Below are 21,906 nucleotides of genomic sequence, written 5' to 3' on the forward strand. Positions count from 1 at the left end.
TCCAAACCTGACCAAGTAGCTTAAAGACTGCAAGTAGCGTCTCCCAATCTTCTTTGTTTTCTTTTCCTTTTTTTTTTTTTGAGGGGAGAGAAAAGCGGAGGGATCCCAGATAAGATAAAAAAAAAATCCAAGGAAAGGCCCAGAAACCTCCCCAGGGGGAGGGCGGAGCAGGAGCCACGGAGATAAACATCTCACAAGGAGCCCGGGCCGAGAGGAGGCCGCAGGCGCGGCGTGCCAGGGCGGAGGCGGCCCCAAGGCGGAAAGGGGCTCAAGTGGACCCCGCTTCTCCCCGACCAGGGGAGAAGGGTCCAAGCCCACAGCCGTCCCGATACCCCGGAATCAGCAGTACCTGGACCCAAGCCGCTCCAAACCCTCGTAGGCAAATGAGGCCTACCCAACCCGTGGATCCCCGGGCTCGAGTGAGAAGCTCATCCCACTGAGTCCTGGACCAGGCCCGATCGACCGGGCCGGATCTCCATCCCGCCCCAAGCCAGGGCCCTGAAGAGCTCGACTTAAGAGGCGGGAAGCCCTAGGCAAGCCGCCCGGCCCTCCCCCTCAGCCCTCCATCTGCCCAGTCTCTTGCCCCGACCCCCGGCGCTCCCTCGCTAGCTCACTCGCCCCCCTGGTCCTCCCGGCTCCGCGGCTGTCTCCGTGTGTGTGTGTATCTAACATGGCCGCCAAAGCCACCCGCTCCCTCAGTCCGCTCAGGGTGCGCCCGGCTGCGGCGCATGCCGGATGTGGTAGTTCCATAGGCTGCCCCGGGGCTCTCCTGGGCTAGGACTGTGGAACTACCTTTCCCAGAATGCCTCGGTCCGGAGCATGGCTATTGGGGCCTTTTGGCCAGAGGGATGATGTCATTGAAAAAAACCCCACTGCATTCATTGTGCTAAGGTCTATCCCCCTTCTGCTTGCTGCTCCTCCTGCTATTGCTGCTTGCTCTTGCTGAGCTTAGAGCCCTGGCGGGGACTGACTCCAACTCTAGGACATAGGAGCTGGGGCATCGCAGCACCATCCCATGTGTGGGTGATTGGTTCACTCACACATTGTTTCTGTTTATGCCTGGGGTGGGGGGACAAATCCCAAACCAGGTGAGTTGAAATGATTTATTGAAATGGTTCATACCAACTTGTGCCTTCTTCTGATCTCTTTCTTTGGGGGTAGGTGGAGTGAAGGGGTTGGGAGTCACTGACGAGAAAAATAAAAAGGCACTATGCGATGTGGGTCATTGCGAAGAACAGCTCCAGTAACCCTCCTGGAGAGGACGGGTGCCTGCGCATTCCCTAGGGTACCCCACTTCCCATCCCTCTTTGGGGATGGGGGAGGGGAATTGGGGAGGATGGAGAGAACTGCTTTTGGAAAATGAGACGAAGCCAGAGTTAGCTGCGTCTGCACCATCCTCACTCACCAGGCAGCGCTGGCCCCTGCATGCACAGTTATCTAAGTGGGAAGGGGATGATGCGAGGCAAGAAATGAAGATAATTGATTTCAATATGACTGGGACTGCTTTAACACGCTTCGATTTCGAGGTTTGAAAGCGGCCAACTCATTTTCAAAGATGAGATTATCTCCTGGGTGTGTGAAGTTTTGTGCGGCTTATGTGCCTGTGTGCGAACCCGTTCTGTTTCTCCCTCTCTGCTCATTTGAGGTGACAGTGTCCTTAGAGGCGAGCACTATGCCAGTCAGAAGTAGTTCACGTGTCTATGGCACTGGTCCTTTCCAAACGGTAGAAGCAGCATTTTTGTTCAGTGTTTTCAATTCCTCCTGACTCTGCTATGCTTCAGAGTGGTTTGGAAGACTAGTCCACAGATGTGTGTGTGTGTGTGTGTGTGTATGTGTGTGTGTGTTTTTAAGTCACATTATAATAGGTTTCACGCCACTGGCAATAAGACAGTGATAACCAGCAGTTTCCCTAGTCGCAGTTTCCAGTCAGTCACAAGTAACGGGTTTGGCATGCGGATCGATGAGGGAAGCCCTGGCTCCGCTTAGCAATGTTAGGGATCGCAATAGCTGCAAATGCTATTAACCTTAATTTGCCGTTACTTACTGGTATCTAGGGACAGAGATGAGACAGGGAGCACAGTTTAGGTAAGTGGACGAATGAGCCGAGTTTTTTTTTTCCTGAGTTGACCCATTAACAGGGCAAAAGATCATTTAAGTTCTGTGATATTGGCTCTTGTCTTGTAAGAATTATTATGGTGACTAGCCTAATAAATATGTTACTTTAAAATAAACAGCTGGCTGGTTCCAGAACAGATGTGGACGATCTCTCATAAATCGTAAACCCTAGGGGATGACTTGAGTTGGCCACCACACCCCTTTTTGGAATGTCAAGGGGACAAGAAATTTGTACATTTTAGACTAGAATTAACTCTTAAAATTCCCCACATTTTCACAATGGGATCAATTTGGGGGGAAAGTCAAGCATTGCTTTTCATTTTCTCTGAGCCACATTGGATTCATTTCACAAGATACCTCCAGGGCTCAGAGAGTTTGTTATATAATATTTGTGGCTTTGATTCAACAAATAGAAAATCTATTCAGATTTATGGATTTGTGTGTAGGGGGATTTGTGATGGGCAGGAGTCAGTATCTTTTTAAATTTGGGGAAGTTTTAATATTTCTAGAGTGGTACTGTTGTAACCACCCCCTTTATCTGTTCCTGTTGTCTGTTTCTCTGTGGATTTCTCTTTCAGCCTTCCTATCTGGCTTCTCACATTTGTCTTTCCTTTTTCCATCCTCTTCACTTCATTTTCCCTTTTCCCCACTCACCTGTTTCACCCCTTTTTCCTCTCTGTTTTTTCCCCTCCTTTCCTCTTTTTCTGTTACTCCCTTTTCTTCTCTTTCTGTCTTCCCCTCTAATACTTTTTCTCCTGTATTATAAAAATATAAAATCATCAGTGTCCCTTTTGAAATTTGCTGCTCCTCAATCTTGTACTCAGCTCTAAAGAAGCTGTAAGTGATTCTTCTGCTTCTAGCCTGTTGTCTTGTGTAACAGTTTGATCCCCTGACAGGTCCATCTCTTTGACATTCCAGAGAACTACTATCCCAGAGAGCACTCTGTGGACAATGGCATTCTCCATCAGTCAGTGTGTTTATATTAGTCTAGACATCATGATTTTAAAACAATCACTTCATAAGTACTTATCATGTAATTTTCAAAGAATAAATATTCTTCAGAGCAGTTTCCGTCTCACATTTTTTGAATCCCATTTCCCTTTTTTCTAGTGGGTGAGTGAGTGGTGAGAAGGTTTTCTCTTCCCTTCCTTCCTGTTCCCTGTTGAGTTACTAAGGAACGATATATGTATCCAAGGTATCCAACTGCCCTTTCTTTGTGAGTATGGTACAGGGTCCTGTAGCTGCATTTTTCCTTTTTTTTTTTTTGGAGGAAGGGAAGGACTGTGTAACTATATACAGCTATCTCATTTGAGCTATAAAAAGGAATTCTTTTACAGCACCAATTCTGTTAGCTTTGGAAATCAGACAGCAGTTTTGGTCTGAGAGCAGCTACTGCTAGTATTCCAGGTGTTTGGAAACTATCTTCTGACCTGACAATCCTTACTGCTCTCTATATTCTTCTTGTGTGGTCTCAGGCAAGTCACTTTAAACACTGTGAGTTTAATTTCTTCACCTATGAAATGAGGATGATACCTATGTCACAGGATTGTTATGAGAATCAAAGCAACAAATGTATAACACTTTGCAAACTCTTATCTTTGTAGTTGGCTAAACTTCTGAAAGTAGTTAGTGATAGCCAGAATTTAAGCACTCTAGGGTAACTAAGGCAGAGCCGAAGTATATGACTTGTTCTGTACTGGTGCTATTCTAGTGACCTTGAATTATTGCTGAAATATTCCCTAACCCTGTTTTTCCATATGTAAAAGGGGTATAATGATATTTCTACCTGCTTCAGTTAATCTGACATACCAATGTAATACCAATACCAATACCAATGTATTCTGATCCAACCTATGTTTTCTGATTTATCTCCTGTTATTGCCCTAGGTCCTAGAAATTGTTCTTCCTAAAGATTCCCTATATTTTCTAACAGTCATATCTTTGCTTATGGTGTTTTATGCATCTGGAAGGGCCTTCTTGCCATCTCCCCCAGTTATACCAATTCTTTTTTTTGTAATGTTGATACATTTTATTTTTAGTCAGTATCTATTAAGTGCCTACTATGTGACAGACTCTGGGGACAAAAAGTAAGGCAAAAGAGAATCCCTACTCTTAAGGAGTTCACTATCTGATGAGTGAGACAATGTACAAACAACTCTGTATAGACAAAGATATATATAGAGTAAATTGGAAATAATCAACAAGGGAGAAGCATAAGAATGAAGGGGTAATTGGGAATAGCTTCCTGAAGAAGGTGAGATTAGCTGAGATTTGGAAAAAGCCAAGTAAAGAAGGTGGAAATGAGGAGGGAAAGAATTCTAGGAATGAGGGGACTGATGGTGAATGAAAATGCCCAGAATTGGGAGGTGGAGTATCTTACAAAAGGAATAGCAAGAAGGCAAAGCCAATGTCACTGGATCATAGGGTATACAGGAGTGGGCACTGAGGTATAAGAAGCCTGGAAATGTGAAGGGTTATGGCAGGTTATGAAGGGCTTTTAATGCCAAACAGGATTTTATTTTGTTCTAGAGGTGACTGGGAGGGTGGCAAGATCAGTACCTCATAAGTACTGATGCTGCAATTTTCAATTGCATTTTAGGAAGATCATTTTGGTAGCTGAGTGGAAGATGGACTAGAATGGAGAGAGACTCATGGCAAGTAGAACAACCAGCAGGCTATTGTAGTAGAATAGATGTGAGGTGATGAGAGCCTCCACCAGAGTGTCAAAGGAAAGAAGAGGCATATACCAGAGATCTAAAGTAAAATCAGTCAAATCAACAGGCCTTGGCAACAGATTGGATATGGTAGGTGAGAAAGAGTGAGCAGTCCAGGATGACACTTAGATTTAGGCTCAAGGGATTGGGAAGATGGGGATACCCCTGACAGTTATAGGGAAGTGAAAAAGAAGGGAGGGTTTGACAGGGGATAATGAGTCCAGTTTTAGACATACTGTGTTTAATATGACTACCGGACATCCAATTTGAGACGTCCAATAGGCAATTGGTGACATGAGACTGAGGACAACAATGAAGTTAGGGTTGGATAAATAGATATGAGCATTATCAGCAAAGAAATAATAATTGAATCCATAGGAGCTGATGAGATCATTGTGTGAAATAGTATTGAAAGAGAAGAGAGCCCAGGACAGAGTCCTGGGGGTACTCATCATTAGAAGGTATGAGCTCAGTGAAGATCCAGGCCGAGAAAGAGAAGTCATTTAAGTAAGAGAAGAATCAGAAGAGAGTAGTGTCCTGAAAACTTAGAGAGAAGAGAGTCTAGGACAGAGGGCAATCAACAGTGTCAAAGACTGCGGACAGCTCAAAAGGGATGAGGATTAAGAAAAGTCCATTAGATTTGGCAATTAAGAGCTCATTGGTAACTTTGGAGAGAGCACTTACAGTTGAATGATGAGGTCAGAAGACACACTGTAGGAAATTAAGGGAGTGAGAGGGGGAGTAAGTGGAAGTACCTAATTTAGGTAGCCTTCTCAAGGAGTTTAGCCACAAAAGAGTGGAGAGATAAAAAGATGATAACTACTGAGGATGAATGACTTAAATGAGGATTTTATGAAGGTGAGTAAGAAAAGGACATATTTGTAGGTAATAGGGACACCACCATCAGACAGGGAGAATATGAAGATAAATGGAAAAGTAGGGATGATAGAAGTAATCTGTTGGAGAAGATGGGAAGCAATGGGATTACTTGTGCATGTAGAGGAATTTGCCTTGACAAGGAGAAGGGTCACCTCATTATATGTGACAGTGGTGAGGGCAGAGATAGTGGCAGAAAGCACGTGGGAGTCATTCCTGGATGTATTACTAGGAATGGGGGCAGGAGTATATGCCTATAGTTTCTACCACCAAATGAGCCTCTAGTTGTAACAAATAAAATAGTTAAGCAAAACCAAATGAAGTATTTATTATATCTGGCTGTATGGGAAATTTTATACCTGTAGTCCTTTACCCCTATTGAATGAAGAAAGGTGTTCTTCATCGCTTCTCCAGTTATTTAGCATTGGGCTTCATTTTTATCATTCTTTTCATTTATATTATTATAATCATAAAACAAATTGTCCTGGTTCTGCTTACTTTACTAACATGAGTTCATACCAATCTTTCCATTTTTCTCTGAACTCATTCATCATTTCTTATGGTACAGTAATATTTCATTGCATCCATATACTCCAGTTTACTTAACCATTCTACAATCAATGGATACCCACTTACTACTTTGTCTCCCCCCCCACTTTTTTTTTAGCTGTCACAAAAATGCTTTTTTGAACATTTTATATCTACATCTATATGTCTATAACTCCTTTGTTTTTTGTCTTTGATCTCTTTGGGCTACATGTCCAGTAGCGGCATTTCTGGATCAATAAGTATAAATGATTTAATGACTTTTATTTTCTAATTCCAAATAATTTTTTCTAAAACATATGCTCCAATTCCATAGCTCTATCAAGTGTATTAGTGTTCCTGTCTTCTTTTAGCCAGATTGACTGTTTCTGTCTTTTGTCTTTTTTGATTTTTAGGTGTGAAGGAAAACCTCAGAATTATTTTAATTTGCATTTATTTCTTTTATTAGCAACTTGGAGGAGTATTTCATATGGTTGTTAGTTTACAAGTCTTCTTATGAAGACTCTATTTTTTGATGTCTTATCCACTGAGGAATGGCTCTTGGTCTCAATTCCTTCTCTTTCTTCAAAGCAAAGCCTAAAGACCACCTCTTCCAGGAATCCTTCCCTGATTCACCCAGGCTCTTCTCTTTGAACTCATATATAACTTAATTTTGTACCACTCTATGGTACCTAACACGTATTATTTTGTATTATTGTTACTTGGGTGCATGTATTATTTCCTCCATTGGGGAATAAAGTCCTTTAGAGACATTAATTAAACTATTTTGGGCTATGTAAAACTAGTTGAAGGGTCAGACAAACTTGAAAAAAAATAGACTCATTTATCATTGTCTTTCCTCAGTTTCCTCATCTGTAAAATGAGGAGATTGAATTAAATATTCTCTAAGAGCCCTTTCAGTTCTAAATGCTATGATCCTGTTATAGAAATACCAAGTAGCCTCTGATTGGCTAAGTTGAATAACCTAAGCAACAAACCCATTAGAAACTACCCAGGAGACCAGAAAGGCTGAGAAGTGCATTAAAACTCATTTCAAGGGTTAAATACTCAAATCTCCAGTAAAGCCCTTTTCTGATGCTTCCTCTTGGTGTCAAGATGCTATTGGATTCTTGAAGGTAGAGTCATGCTCTACTAGTAGAAGATGCTACTGAGTCAGAAAGTTTCTGAGGATGAGGAGCCTCACCACAAGAAAACTGCCTACCGGGGGAATTTTTTTTTGAGCCACAGCACTTCATAAAGATCATCTGAAGGACTGTCTGTGGAAGGGGCACTCATACTGTAAAAATCGCTAGTACTTGAGAAACAGTTCTTCGAAGGTAATAATCCAAATGGTCTAGAATGGACATGAATGAGTCTCTTATTGGCTGTATCAGCAAGTCTATCTCTGTATGAGAACTGACTATCAAACTTGGGCTTATGGGACATTTACAAGGACCAGTGATGACCTTATTCGGTCACATTTCCAGCATTCCTTGAGTTTAAGAGAGGTCTTCCCCGAGATACTTCATGACCATGAAAACTAAGAGGAAACAGACAAACCAAATGAGATTAACGTAAGGTACCTGTGGGTTAAGCTATCTTAGGGCCCACAGGCTCGTAAATATGATGAAGATAAGTGAATAAGTGAAAATGAAGTGAAGGATAACAAAGAGTGGTTTAGACACCTGTAAGAGATAGCTAGCTTCATGGTAGCCAGATCTCAGCAGCCTGTGAAGTGATCTCCTGGAAGGGGAATGGGGACTGATGAAGGTATTTAAATTGATACAGATAAAGTAAAAGAAAGTACATTGTTATTAGGTATTAGTCTATGAGGAGGGTTAAAAAATGAGAAAGTTAAAAAAAAATCTCCTCTAAATGTAGTCTATCATCATACTGACCTTGTTACATTTGTCTTGACAAATGAAAGAGGATTCTGAGGGCTATTGAAAAAAATTTGCTTGGGAAATTTTTGCTTTATTTAGTAATTTTTCCCCCATCAGTAGGTCCTGTGATATAATAAGAATAGCACTAGATGGCAGATCAGAAAATTTGAGCTCTCTGCCAGGCTCTGTGACTAAGTACTTCTGTGACCTTGACAAGTTGCTTCACCTGGTCCAGGTGTCAGCTTCCTGATCCATCAGGTGGAAAGGTTGGATTTACCTTGAGATACCTTTTTCATCTAGAGATTTAGATCTCCAAGATTCCTTCCTATTCTAAAATTCTAATCCATAAATAGGTATGTGTCTGTTTCTCTGTCTCTGTCTCTCTCTTTTTCTGTGTTTCTCTCTGTGTCTCTGTCTCTTCTCTCTCTGTGATGGGGAGTGGGGTAGGATGTAGAGAAAGGTACAATGGTCTAATAGATATAGCAAGAAGAAGCAAGATCTTCTCTTGGACGCATACTGGCTGTGTGCCCCCTGTGGTTGTCTCTTGACCTCTTAGTTCTTCAGGCAACTTTCTAAGGGAGAAAAGGTATTGCTAGTTTGTGTTGGTAGAGGAAGTTACTCTCTGGCCCAAAAGAAAATATATGTGTGTGTACATGATATATATTTCACTGAAATAGCTTTTGCTTGCCATTATCTCCATTTTAATTTCCTTCTTATTCTTCCCCAGCTCTCTCTGATTTGTTCTCTACACTATAAGCCCATGTGATTCCTGAAAATAGTTGGCTGAAGGACCATTGGTGTTGAGAAATGTATATACCCAGTTCATGGCTTTTTTTTGCTTCTTTTAATATTTTCCTGTGGCTTTTGTGCAAATGCAATGAGATTTAACATGACCTTTCTCCACATCAACATTTTTCATCAGCAAAGTAGAAGGATAAAGAGATTACCCTCAGGTGTACTGCATTATAGGATCATAGATTAAGAGCTAGAAAGAACTTGGAGGCCGTAATCAAATCCCCTCATTTCACAAATGAAGAATTGAAGCCCAAAGACATTAAGTAATTTTCACAGACTCACACAGGTAGGGGGTGGCAGAGTCAGCATTTGAACCCAGATCATTTAATTACAAATCCAGTACTTTTTTTTTTTGCTCTACTACTTTCTTATAGAATCTACCTCCCTTCTTATAGAATCATCAAATTCAGATATATAATGAAAAAGTTTTGTGCCCAGGGCAAGAACCACAGATCCCACTAAGGGCAAGCAGTAGAAAGGGAGCCCTTCTTTGAGTCTGGAGGGTGGAGGAGTGACCCAGCCATGGTTGGGAAGAGCTCACCAGTTCGTCTCACCCCTCGCTCCATCTGGTAACTTCTTACATAATTATTTTTGGCTAGCTAGATGCCAAGCTCTACCGTTTCCATATTCCTGAAAAATCGAAATTGCTATCAGAACTGTGTTAATTTGATACCCTAGGACAAGGCCTTGATTACTCCCTCTCCATGACTCTGGAAGAGACTTTAGAGATCATTTAGTCCAACCCTCTTATCCTATGGGTCACAGAGATCAGGATTAGAAGAGGTGGAGTGATTTAGCCAAGGTCACACTCTGGAAAAAATAGGTGCCCAGATGTGTACTAAAGTCAATAACTCCTTTAGATACTGTGTTCTATTTAGACCCCAATAATGGAATAGAGCTGCCAGCCCCTGGCAGTTTGACCTGCCAATATGTTGTGGCCACCTCCTGCTATCCAAATGGAGATATGCCCTTCTGCTGATGTCAGCGAATTAAAATGTATCTCTGCACGAATGCAGCCCTTTGCAGTAAACATTCTGAAGCTCTCCCCATTCAGTCCAGAGGGCACTGAGAAGCAGCAGAGGAAACAATCATGAAAACACTCATTTTTATCACCGTGGTATTGAAACACCACATTTGAAGCTTCCCCCGTTGCCTCTAGGATAACATAGACACTCTTCTATTTATCTTCTAAAGCCCTTCACAACCTGCCCTAACCTACCTTTCCAAGCTCATGGTCCATCACTCTTCCTCTTGTACTCTGTGTGATCCAGCCAATCTGGCCTTCTCTCTATTCCTCCCATATTCCATCTCCTGTCTCAGTGACTTTGCATGGACTGGCTGTCCTCCATGCCTGGAATGCTCCCTCTCCTTACCTCCCCTTCACAGAGTCTTTCTCCTCATTAAAGAGGCATCTTGGGTACCATCTCTGCATGATGCCCTTCCTGGTTCCCTCAACTGCTAGTGCCCTGTCTCCCAAACTACCTTCTATTGAACTACCTTGTATAGATTTGTATTTCTTCACTTTATATTTATGTCAGATGTAGTACATACATGTTTGTTGTTGCTCAGCCATTTCAGTCGTGTCTGACTCTTTGTGACCCTGTTTTGGGGTTTTCTTGGCAAAGATACTGGAACAGTTTGCCATTCCTTTCTCCAGCTCATTTTACAGATGAGGAAACTGAGACAGGGATTAAGTGACTTGCCCAGGGTCACATAGCTAGTAAATATCTGAGGCTGGATTTGGACTCAGGAAGATGAGTCTTCCTGACTCCAGGCCTGACATGTTATCCACTGTACCACCTAGCTGTCATTATATACATATGTCCATATATGTTATAGATGTGTATATATGTGTTTGTGTGTGTGTGTGTGTGTGTGTGTGTGTAATTTTCTCCCCCACTAGAATATAATTAGCAGCAAATAGATAGCATAGAAAAGATTCTTGGAGTCAGGGACACCTGAATTCATATTCTGTTTCAGACACTTACTTGCTATGTGTCCCTGGACCAGTCACTTAATCTAGTTCACCCTCAGTTTCCTCATCTGTAGAATCTTTGTCTTTAAATATAGAAAGGGCTATCATAGGAAAGAAGAAGTGGACTTATCCTGTATTGCTCTAGAAGACAGAGCTAAGATTAATGACCAGATGTTACAGGGAGGTAGTTTAATATGAGAAAGAACTTCTACACTTGTAGTTGTCCCAAAATGCACCAGGCTACCTTTAAAGAAGGTAAATTTCCCATATAATATTGTTTACCCTAGAGGGTTGTTGTAAGGATACACACATACACGCACATACACATATACATATATATGTATTTTGTATGCTCCTCATGAGTTGGGACTGTTTTATTCTTTCTACTTGTATGCCTGGTGAGTAGCACAGTGGTTGGCACTTAAGAAGCATCAATAAAAGCTTGTTGATCAACTAATTGGTTGATATTATTCCTGACCTTGGAAGAGGGACTTTGTGATACTTCTCTATTCTCATTAGTGAAAATAGTCACTCTGATTAGCAGCATGAATTGTTTTTTACTCTTTGGATGAGACCGAGACAATGTCAGCACCATGGTTTATGGGCTAATGGCAGGATAGCAGCACTTCTTAAACTGTGGGTCATGACCCCATATGGAGTCACAAAAAATTTGGCAACAGTAAAAGGTTTTTGAAGATGCAGTGACCAAAAATTAATTAATTAATTAAAAATCAATGAATCCGAGGTGTTTCTGGCAGCACTTGCTTGTGTCGCATTGCACAACTTCACTGCATCCTTGGTTCCGAACACAAAGCGTGCGCACTTTACACTACTTATGTCCTCAGTCCATGTAACAGCAATGAAGAAACCCAAAAAGGGGTCAGGAGTGGAAAAAGTCTAAGAAGCCCTGGTGTAGAGGGAAGTACAGTAGCTGGAGCAGGAGCTAGGAGTTGGAGGTGTTGGTCTTGGCTCTGCTGTCTCTACCTTTGTAGCCTTGGGTAAGTCACAAGTCACGAGTCACTCTTGGGGCATCATGACGTAATGGGTTGAATGTGGAGTCAGTAAAACTTGGGTTCAGATTTGATCTCTGACACTTACTAGCAGTGTGACTGTAGGCCAAGCCGCTGTACCTCCCTGAGGGTCTTTACTCATGTATAAAATGGGAGCAGTAATACTTGTAGCAGGTATTTCACAGGGTTGTTGTGAGGTTCAAATGAGATAATGGATGTAAAGTTCTGGGTCAACCTTAAAGTACTATAGAAGTGTCAGAGTGAAGGAGAGCATGAATGTAAAAAGGGTAAAAAATCAGTTCTGCAAGGTTCAAGGTGAGAGAGATGTGGCTGAAAGATAGTTCACTTTACAAAAACCTGTCAGTGTGGTGGTCTCCTGGCCTCATATGAGTCAATAAGTCAGTCGATGAACATTTATTTAGAGCCTACTATGTGCCAGGCACCATGTGGTGCTAGGGATACAAAGAAAGGCAGAAGACAGACTCTGCCCTTGAGAAACTAACAATACCATCTGGAACGCAACAAGCAAACAACTACATACAAATGAGGTATAGACAGGATAAAATGGAAATAATTAACAGAGGGGAGACACTGGCAGTGTCTCTTATGGCAGCCAAGAAAGCTAATGTGATCTCAGGTTATGTTAAGAACAGTGTGCAGATTAGGGGGCATGACGAGGCCTTTGTACTCTGCTCTAGTCAGAGGACGTCTGGAGTGCAGTGCTCAGTTCTAGAATGCCAAAAGGCTGACGTGTGGGGAGAAGGGTGACCAGGGCAGTGAAGAGCTTTGAGGCCACACCATCCCTTGAAAGAATGATAAATATTTGGTCAGGAGCTGACTTATGAGAGATGTGATCTTTGTCTTTAAATACTGAAAGGGCTACCACAGGAAAGAAGGATTGGACTCATCCTGTATTACTCAAGAAGGCAGAGTTAGGATTAAAGGCCAGAAGTTACCAGGAGGAAATTTAATATGAGAAAGGACTTCCAGACTTGTAGGTGTCCAAAAGTACAATGAGCTGCCTTCAAAGGCAGTAAGTTTCCCATCGCTGAGTGTCTTCAGGTGGGGATTGGATGAATAGGGATGTTCTGGAGGGCTTTTGATATAGCACAGGTCCTTTCTAACACTTTAGATTCTAATTCTAAGTTGTAAAGCTAGAAATCCTAGGCAGTAGTTTCGTGACGCTCCAGGGTAGGGAAAGAAGAAGGATTCAAGAATTTATCAAGTGCCTAGTGAGATAAACTTATTATCTCATTTGATCCACACAATGACCCTGAGAGGGAGGTGACTATTACTATCTCCATTATACAGATGAGGAAACTGAGGCAAGCAGAGGTTAAGTCACTTGTCCCAGGGTCACACAGCTAGTAAATGTCTGAGGTCATGTTTGTACTTAGGCCTAGGGCTCTCTCCTCAGGACTACCTAGCTTCCTCAGGTGTCTGCAGTTAACTCCAAAGGTGTTGTCTTCTTTAGAGAAAATTGATTTTAATTGGCTTAAATGAAAACACTAAATAAAACCCCAAGTGATATTATTTCAGAGTGAGGAGAGTGTTGTGTTATCCAACTTGCAGTGTGGGGGGCTCAAATCAAATGAAATGTCAGTTCAGAGACTATCTTGATGTTTCAGTATAATAGTTTTAGAAAACATATATGTCCTGTTAGCATTTAAACTAGTTTACCAGATGTCTTTTGGAAAAAAAACCAAACTTGTTTAGCTTGAAATCAGTTAAAGGAAATTAATCATGTAATGGTCCAGTAATCCAGGAGTTAGGTTTCTGATAATCTCAACCATCTGGAACACAGAAGAAAAAAAAAAGAAAAGGCAAAGAGTTGTCACAAAGCTCATGTACTATAGGACAAGAGGATGCTGTCCTCAGGCTGTTGTTTTTGTGGCCCAGACCATTGAGTAATAAGGTGGCTGATTTGAAGCAGCTGTAGCCAGTGAAAAGTGATAGTTGACAGCAGATGGGAGGGAAAAGAAGTATAACAGTAGAAGAGACAAGGACCATTTTATGCAGGAGCAACAGTCCTAGCACCTCAAGAACGCTTGGAGTCATCGTCATCATCATCGTCGTCATCATCATCATCATCATCATCATCGTCATCATCATCATCGTCGTCGTCGTCGTCATCATCATCATCATCATCATCATCATCATCATCTTAGAGCTTAAGTCAGTAATTGAAGGATGACCCTGTTTATTTACCAGGGCAGGAAAGTGGGTAATATATTTTGCTTTTCTTTTAAAAAACAGTATGAATTTACTTTTCAAAAACATATGAATAAAAAAGATAGAACACTAGTGTCTGCTCTCTGGAAGCTCACAGTATAATGGGGAGACAACCTGCAAACAACTACGGGCACACAATATATATATACAGGATAAACTGGAGATAACCAAGAGGTGAAAAGGACGCACATTTAGGGACAATAGGAGAGGTTTCTTGTAGAAGATGGGATTTTCTTTAAAGCTGAGACATGAAAGATGGCAGGGAATCTGGGAGGTGTAAATGAGCAGAGAGAATTCTAGGCATGGGTGACAGTGAAGATGCCCAGTCTGGAGATGGAGTGTTTTGCTTAAGGAACAGGAAGGTCAATGGGACTGGGTTGAAGAATGTGTGGAAGGATGGGGTGGGGAGGGCAGTGAGATGTAAGAACATTGGGAAGATTGGAGCAGGCCAGGTCACGAAATGCTTTGAATGCCAAACTGAGGATTTTATATTTGATCTTGGAGACTGTAGAGAATCACTGGAGTTAATTGAATATTGTGGAGCAACATAGTCAGACCTTTGCTTTAGGAAGATGATTCTGACTGCTGAGTGGAAGATGGACTGGGATGGGGAGAGACTTGTGGCCTATAGACCAACCATCAGGATACTGCAGTAGTCTAGATGTGAGATGATGAGGGACTACACTGTGGTGATGGCAAAGTGCTTCACACAGTGCCTGGTGCTTAGAAGGCACTCTAAAAATGCTTATTTCCTTCCCCTTCCCTACAGTGGCCAATGAGAGAAGGGAGGATATATAAGAGATGTTCTTAGGGCAATAATTACTCTTTGATATGTGGAGTTGGGGGATAATACATTTTGGAAATTTTTCCATTGGTGAAAAGATGTCTAGACTAGAAATCAGAAGACCTGGGTTACAGGCCTGGCTCTGTCTGTCACTTACTAACTATGTGATCTTCAGTAAATTATTTTACTGCTCTGAGTTCAATTTTCTTGTCTGTAAAACTGGGATAACATTTATACTGCTGTTGGGAGGATCAATGAGATCATACATATAAAGTGCTTTGAAAATGTTGATGCACTCTATGGATATAAGCTTTCATTCCCATTATTATCATTATTAATAAGCTTTTATTAGATTGAGATAAATAAAAGTGTGATTGCTAACATTTATCAAGCACTTTACGTACTATTAGTATTTCTGTGTTCATTTTACAGACAAGGAATCTGAGCCTTAGACTGGTTAAGTTATCTATTCATTTTGGAGGCAGAATTTGAAACCAGGACTCTTCTGACTTCAAGTCTGATCCAATAAAACATTTATGAAGCACCTGCTGTGTTTCAGGCACTGCGCAAAGTGCTAGGGATACAATTAATAATAACAGAAAAAGAAAGGCAGCCCCTACCCTCAAGAAGCTTACAGTCCAAAGGGGGGGACAGCATACAAAAAGAGGCAGGAAAGTAAGGAGGGAAGGGATACTGGGGGTAACCAGTGGGGGGCATCTTGTTCCATGGTGTTGAAACTAGGCAGAGTAGTAGATGCAAAGTGGAGGGAGCTGAGAGTCCAGTTTCTGCCCTCTATAAAGGAAGGCATTGGGAGGAGTTTGGTCCTCCGCCTTCTAGCCTCCCAATCTGAGGGGAGAGGAGGCTGAAGGAGGTGATGTCACTCAAGGCTTGAGTTAGCAGCATGGTGGTGAGATTAGAAGTGATGATTTTTTAATCTCTAGGCATTTGCTAAGTCCAAACTGTGTGCTGAGCACTCAGGCATTGGAGATATTAAAAACTAAAATGAAACTGTTCCTGTCCACTAGGAATTTATATTCTATCTGGGGAGATTTCTGTACATATATAAGTATGTGGAAAATGTGTAAAAATACATACAGGATAATTTTGTGGGGAAGGCATTAGCATCAGAAGAGATGAGGAAAGGCTTTATTTTATGTACAAGGTGTTACTTGAGCTGAGCTTGGAGTGGAACAAAGGATTCTGAGAAGCCAATTGTGAGGTGGGGGAGTATTCCAGGCATAAGGGACAATCAGGGCAAAGTCAAGGAGACAGGAGATGGGGAGTTGTGTGAGAGGAGGAGCAGGAAGGCCAGTTTGACTGTAAGGGAGAATGAGGATAAGGGAATAATGCATTGCAAGGTTGGAAAGGGAAGTTGGGGCCAGATTGTAAACCTCCAGAAGTCTAACAAAGGAGATTATAGCTGGTTCTCAAGGCAATAGAGGGCCAATAGAGTTTGATGAATATCATGGTCAGATCTACGCTTTTGGAAAATAACTTTAGCAGTTGTGTGGAGGATGGATTCTCATGGGATGAGACTGGGGTCAGGAAGACCAAATAGGAGGCTATTACAGTAATCCAGGTGAGAGGTGATGTGGGCATGAAGTAGGATGATGACTTTGAGAGTAAGGAGAAGGGTATGGCTGTGAAAGATGGTGGAGATAGAAACAAAAAGACTTGGTAATTGATTTGGTATGTGCATCGAGGTAAGGTTAGGAGTTGAGGACAATGACAAGTTTGTCAGCCTGAGACTGAAGAATGGTGGTCTCCTTCACAGAAACAGCAAAGTTTGCAAGAGGGGTGGGTTTTGGGGGAAAAAAAAATGAGTTCTGTTTCCAACATGTTTAGCTTGAGATGTCTATGGGATGTCCTTTTTGAAATGTCCAATAGACAATTGCAAATGTGTGACTAAATCCCAGAAGAGATACTAGGGCTGAATTTATAGGTTTGGAAATTACTTTCACAGAGATGATAATTTTACCCTTAGTATATAATGAGGTCAGCAACTGAGAAAATATAGAAAGAGAAATAGACCCAGAATAGATCCGGCGATATTGATGTCCAACCAGCAAAAAAGAATGATAGGGTGTGGTCAGATAAGAGGAGAGTAAAGAGAGCATTGTCACTAAAACCCATAGAGGAGAAAGTATTGTGGAGGAGAGTCACCAAGAGTCAAATGGTACGGAGAGGTTGAGTAGGAAGGATGAGGATTGAGGAGAGGCCATCGGATTTGGCAATTAAGAGATCAGTGATCATTTTAGAAAGAACAATCTCAGTTGGGTGATTAGGCTGGAAACCAGATTGCAAAGGGTTGAGAAGAGTGAGAAGAAGGGTAAGATTATGTTAGAAGTCATATTGCAAAGGATGAGGGGAGGAAGTAGAGACAACAAATATGGGCAACTTTTTCTCAGAGCTTGTCTATTAAAGGGAATAGAGTTATAGGATGATACCTGATGTGTAGATAGTAGGGGCTAGTGAATATTTGTTAAGGATGGAGGAGACTTTGTATTTATAGGCAGCAGAGAAGGAGCCAGTAGAAAGTGAGAGATTGGAGATGATGGAGAGGTGGGGTGTTTGCAGAGGTGATCTGCTAGAGGACAGAATTGGATGGAGTTGAAGGCGCATATAGAGGAGTTAGCCTTAGTGAGGTGAAGTGGCACCTCTTCCTCAAGAAACTATAGCAAAGGAGGAGAGAATGAGGGATAATGTCAGAAAGGGGAAAAGAAGGAGGTGAAGATAAGGAGTTTCTATTTGGTCAATAAAGTGTAAGGTAAGATCCTCAACTCACCGGGTAAGGGAAGGCTTGGTGGAAATTCTGGAGGAGGGAGAGAGGAGGTTTGGAATACCCTTGAGGAGTTGGATAGCTAATCAATTAGGGAGGAGTAAAAAAAAAAGCCTTCCTGAAAAGAGGGCCTAGTTGAGATTAGATAACATAAATTCGTAGTGGGCTCAGTTGGCTCAGTTCTGTGACTTTCTTTTCCAGCTTTGTTCAACAGCATGTGAGTGGGAGTGGAGGAGGCAGATGATGAGAGTCATCCAGAGTTGGAGTTTGGCGAGGCTTGAGCATGGATAAGACAAGAGAGCAAGAGATTTAAGGATAGATGGTGGTATAGAATCTAACTGACTACAGAGTGTAGATTAGAAAGGGAGAAAAGTGAAGTTAGTACAGAGGTTATGACCTGGGAGAGTACCTAGGGATGGAGAGATTGGAGGCTACAGGGATGATGAAGAATATGTTTAGGAAGGGTAAGGCATAGGAGAGATGGGATGATAAAAGAATTTTGGAGTTTTTTAATTGGAGCAGTAAAATATTTGTGGATAATGTCAAAATCAAGGGTGTAATCATTTTTATGTGTAACTGTCTGTAGTTAATCAAAGTTGAGGATATTAAGGAATTGAGAAATTAGGGTATTTGAGGGGACACTAACATGTATTTTGGAGTTCCTTAGTATGAAGATGAGAATTGGAATGGACTGTGAGGCAGAAAGGTACTATGCCCCTCAATAAATGAGAGAGAATGACTTGAGGACCAGTAGGTAACTTCCAATGAGATCTGAATTGTGTGACAAACTTGGTTAGAGTGAACCACAAAGGATGAGAGATTGATGAGCGATGGCAGCAAGGGGGAGAGTCTAGAAGTGTCAGTCAGGAGCAAGGAGTATTCCTATTTCTCCTAAAGAAGTGGTGTTGGAGTCATGAATGAAGGTGCAGTCTGTTCAAAAGGATGGGCAGTGAGACAGTGTCATCTGAGTGGTAGAGGGTCGAGGTGATGGCCAGGAGGAAATCAAGGTCTCTATGAGTGCCAGAAGATGGAAGGAAGAGAAGAGGAAGAGATAGCAAGTGAAGGGAAGTTGATTAATTAATGAATGGAAATTCCAGAGGATATAAAGGAGAAGGTGGGCAGACTTGGGGTTGAAGATAGCTGAGAAGTTTGAGTCTAGGAGTGGCATTCAGACCTGTGCTTAAGGAAAATCACTTTAGAAGCTCACAAGAGGAGGGAGGAGAAGCTTAGAGAAGGGGAGAAAAGGGACACCCAAATTCAGGGGAAGATCATAGGATCCTATGGTCCCTGAAGCTGGGGATCATTTTTCCTTCCCCTTTTCCAAATTCCCTTTCCCTCCTAGCAGATAGGTAGAAAGTGGGTACAAAAGTAAAATCTTAGTGAAAGTTCTCTTGGCACATAATGTGAGTAGCAGTGGAGGAGAAAGGGGTGATCTCAGTTATACAGGGAGGAGAGAGCCTCATGAAGACAATAATTTTCCTTATTTCTTTTATACTTTCCTAGCCAGTCGGCTTTATGTTCCAGCCCTGGGGAATCATCTATGAATTGCTTAATAGTATATTTCTCTTGTCAGGTGGATACATGGCCAGCCTCCCTCTGGAGCACTTCAGCAATCTGTATGTAATGTTATCAGCTTGTGTGCTCCTTCCACCAATATAAATAGCAACCTCTGTCTCCTTTTGTGAGTCACTGTGGTTAGAAAATCCATCACCCTAAGGTGAAGAGCCTTGATGAACTTGGCTAGACTTGTCTCTTGATGACAGGAATCCAATGCAAGAGAAGTCTACTGCTCCAGCTTGTTCCTTCCAACTCCAACTATAATTATATCATCCCTTTCCTTTCTCTTCTCCTTCCCCTTATCCTATCCCCTTTCCTTTCCCTTCTTTTCCTATCTCTTCCGTTCCCTTCCTGTAGTACTTTACAAATGTTATCTCATATGATTCTTACAACAACCCTGGAAGAAAGGTTCTATTATTATCCCTATTTTACACGTGAGGGAACTGAGGTGGACAGAAGTTAAGTGACTTGCCTGGGGTTACAAATCTAAGAGGTTTCTGGGGCTGGATTTGAATTTGGGTCTTCCTGACTCCAGGTCGAACATTCTATCCATTGCACCTTCTATCTGTACTGCACTGAGCTTCCAATCACTTGAAGTATTCCATTAGAGATCTGGCAAATCCTTATCAGAAGTATGCAGTCATAGTTAAACTTTATGGGGCATGCAATCCAATCCCTACCTGAAGCTGGGCTCCTCTATGATGCCCCTGATAAGGGGTCATATGGGTTCTGTTTATTAAGGGTATATTGTAGAGGAGACTCCTGTCCATTCATTTAACAGTATAAATAGGACTGGATAGACTCTGAGGACCTTTCCAAGGCTGAGATTCTGTGATCTTTAGTTACCACCGGATGAGTTAACCCATGTGTTAGAGGGATGATTCAAGCATCCGGGAAGGAGTAGGCCAGATGACCCTGAAGAAGTTTTCAACTCTGATTCTTTGATTCTGTGCTTCTCAACTTTTGGTGACCTAGGATAGGGTTTGTTCTCAAAGAAGTTTAAAAATTGTGTGTGTGTGTGTGTGTGTGTGTGTGTGTGTGTGTGTGTGAAGGGATGAGTATAAAGCTTCTATCACTGAAATAGATTTCAGCAGCCTAAGTCATTCTGGACCTATTTTTTAGTTTAGCAGAAAAAAGCGCTAACTTGGAATTATAGGATATAGATTCATTCACCACCTCTGCCAGTAGCTGGACAGGTCACTTGACCTTTCTGGGTCTCAGCTTCCTCATCTGAAAAAAGGAGGTTAGACTAGATATTTTCAATCCTTTCCAGCTTTAAAATCCTCTATGTTATAGCAGCTTTGTGGTGAAGTGGATTAGAGCACTGCATCTGGAGTCAGAAAGACCTGAATTCAAATCTAGCCTTAGACACTTAGTAGCTATGGTACTGTCCGCAAGTACTTAATCTCTGTCTGCCTCAGTTTCCTCACCTATAAAAAAGAGATAATAATAGCATCTACCTCACAGGGTTGAGAGGCTCAAATCAAATAATATTTGTAAAAAGGTACTTGACAGTGACTAGCACATAGTAAGCATTATGCAAATGTTAGTTATCATTATCAATATATATTTAAAATGAATGAATGAAGAAAGGAAAAGGCTTAAAATGCCTCATTGTGTACTCATTGTGCCAAAAATACTGTGCTAAACTTTGTGGATACAAATAGAAAAATCAAGGCAATTTCTGTTTTGGAGGAGCGATCTTAAAAAAAAAAACCCAACAGACATGATTTTATTGGTATGGAATTCCCAGTGAAGAAACACCCTCTACCAGGGCAGATTGTTACCCGCTCTGCAATTTAGAGTCACCTGGTACACTGAGAGCTTAGGAAGCTTACTGAGGGGGATGAGGCCAGAACACATCAGAGGTAGAACTAGAACCCATATGTTCCTGACCTTGAGGCCAGATCTTTTTCTGCTCTAATGTCTGGTGTGAGCTCTTTAATTAAGTGAGAAACTTTTAGATTTCCAGAAACAAGAGGTAAGGACATTGTAGGTAGGGGAAGAGTGTGAGTAAAAGTACAGTTAAGTCAAGGAACAGTATGATGTAAAGGCTGGAAAGGTCAGTTGGAGTCACATAATGGAGGGCCTTGAATGCCAGGCCAAGGAGTTTGAATTTCTCTTAGATATTAGGGAACCATTGAAAGAAATGAAAGAAATTGCAATAAATGTATTTTCTCTTCCTCCAGAGAAGTGTCATGGTTTGAAACAAAAAAAGAAGTGAAACAATGAAACAGTCTAGAATTCCCCTTCTTTCTACGTCCCAGAAAAATCCCACAGTTCATGAGAAAAAAATTTTTTTTGGTTAACATTAGAAAAATGCAAACATAACTAATATGGAAACTCAACAACCTCCTTGGCTAATTTTTCTGTGTTGCACTTAATAGGTAACAGATTGGAAGAAAAAGCCTCAGTTTTACTGCTAAGACATAGCAGAGGGTGTTTTATTCCAATTTTTGGCTTAATAAACTGGAATTTTTTTGGTTATATAGACATTTTTGATTCAACAGAAACTGCTTTTTGAACATCCTTCTAAAATGTATGAATTCCAAATTTATAAGAATAAGAGCCATTCCTCAATTGATTAATGGTTGAGGGATATGAATAGACAATTTTCAGATCCAAGCTATCAATGGCCATATGAAAAAACCCATTAGACTG

At 41.6% G+C, this 21,906-nt stretch overlaps 1 protein-coding gene across 2 annotated transcripts in view; it reads left to right on the plus strand.

Moving 5' to 3' along the window:
- The first annotated feature begins 367 nt into the window (after positions 1-367).
- Positions 368-21,906, plus strand: part of RAB30 (RAB30, member RAS oncogene family) — a 112,474-nt gene continuing 90,935 nt past the window's right edge. Inside the window, exon 1 of one of the 2 annotated variants that reach the window (XM_036744601.1) lies at positions 368-419. The gene's annotated coding sequence lies outside the window, so the exon portion shown is untranslated. Of the gene's footprint in view, positions 420-871; positions 1,089-21,906 lie in introns of those variants that run through there. The other variant, XM_036744602.1, reaches the window with a different exon arrangement.

Source organism: Trichosurus vulpecula, chromosome 2, assembly GCF_011100635.1.
Source record: "Trichosurus vulpecula isolate mTriVul1 chromosome 2, mTriVul1.pri, whole genome shotgun sequence".
NCBI lineage: Eukaryota > Metazoa > Chordata > Mammalia > Diprotodontia > Phalangeridae > Trichosurus > Trichosurus vulpecula.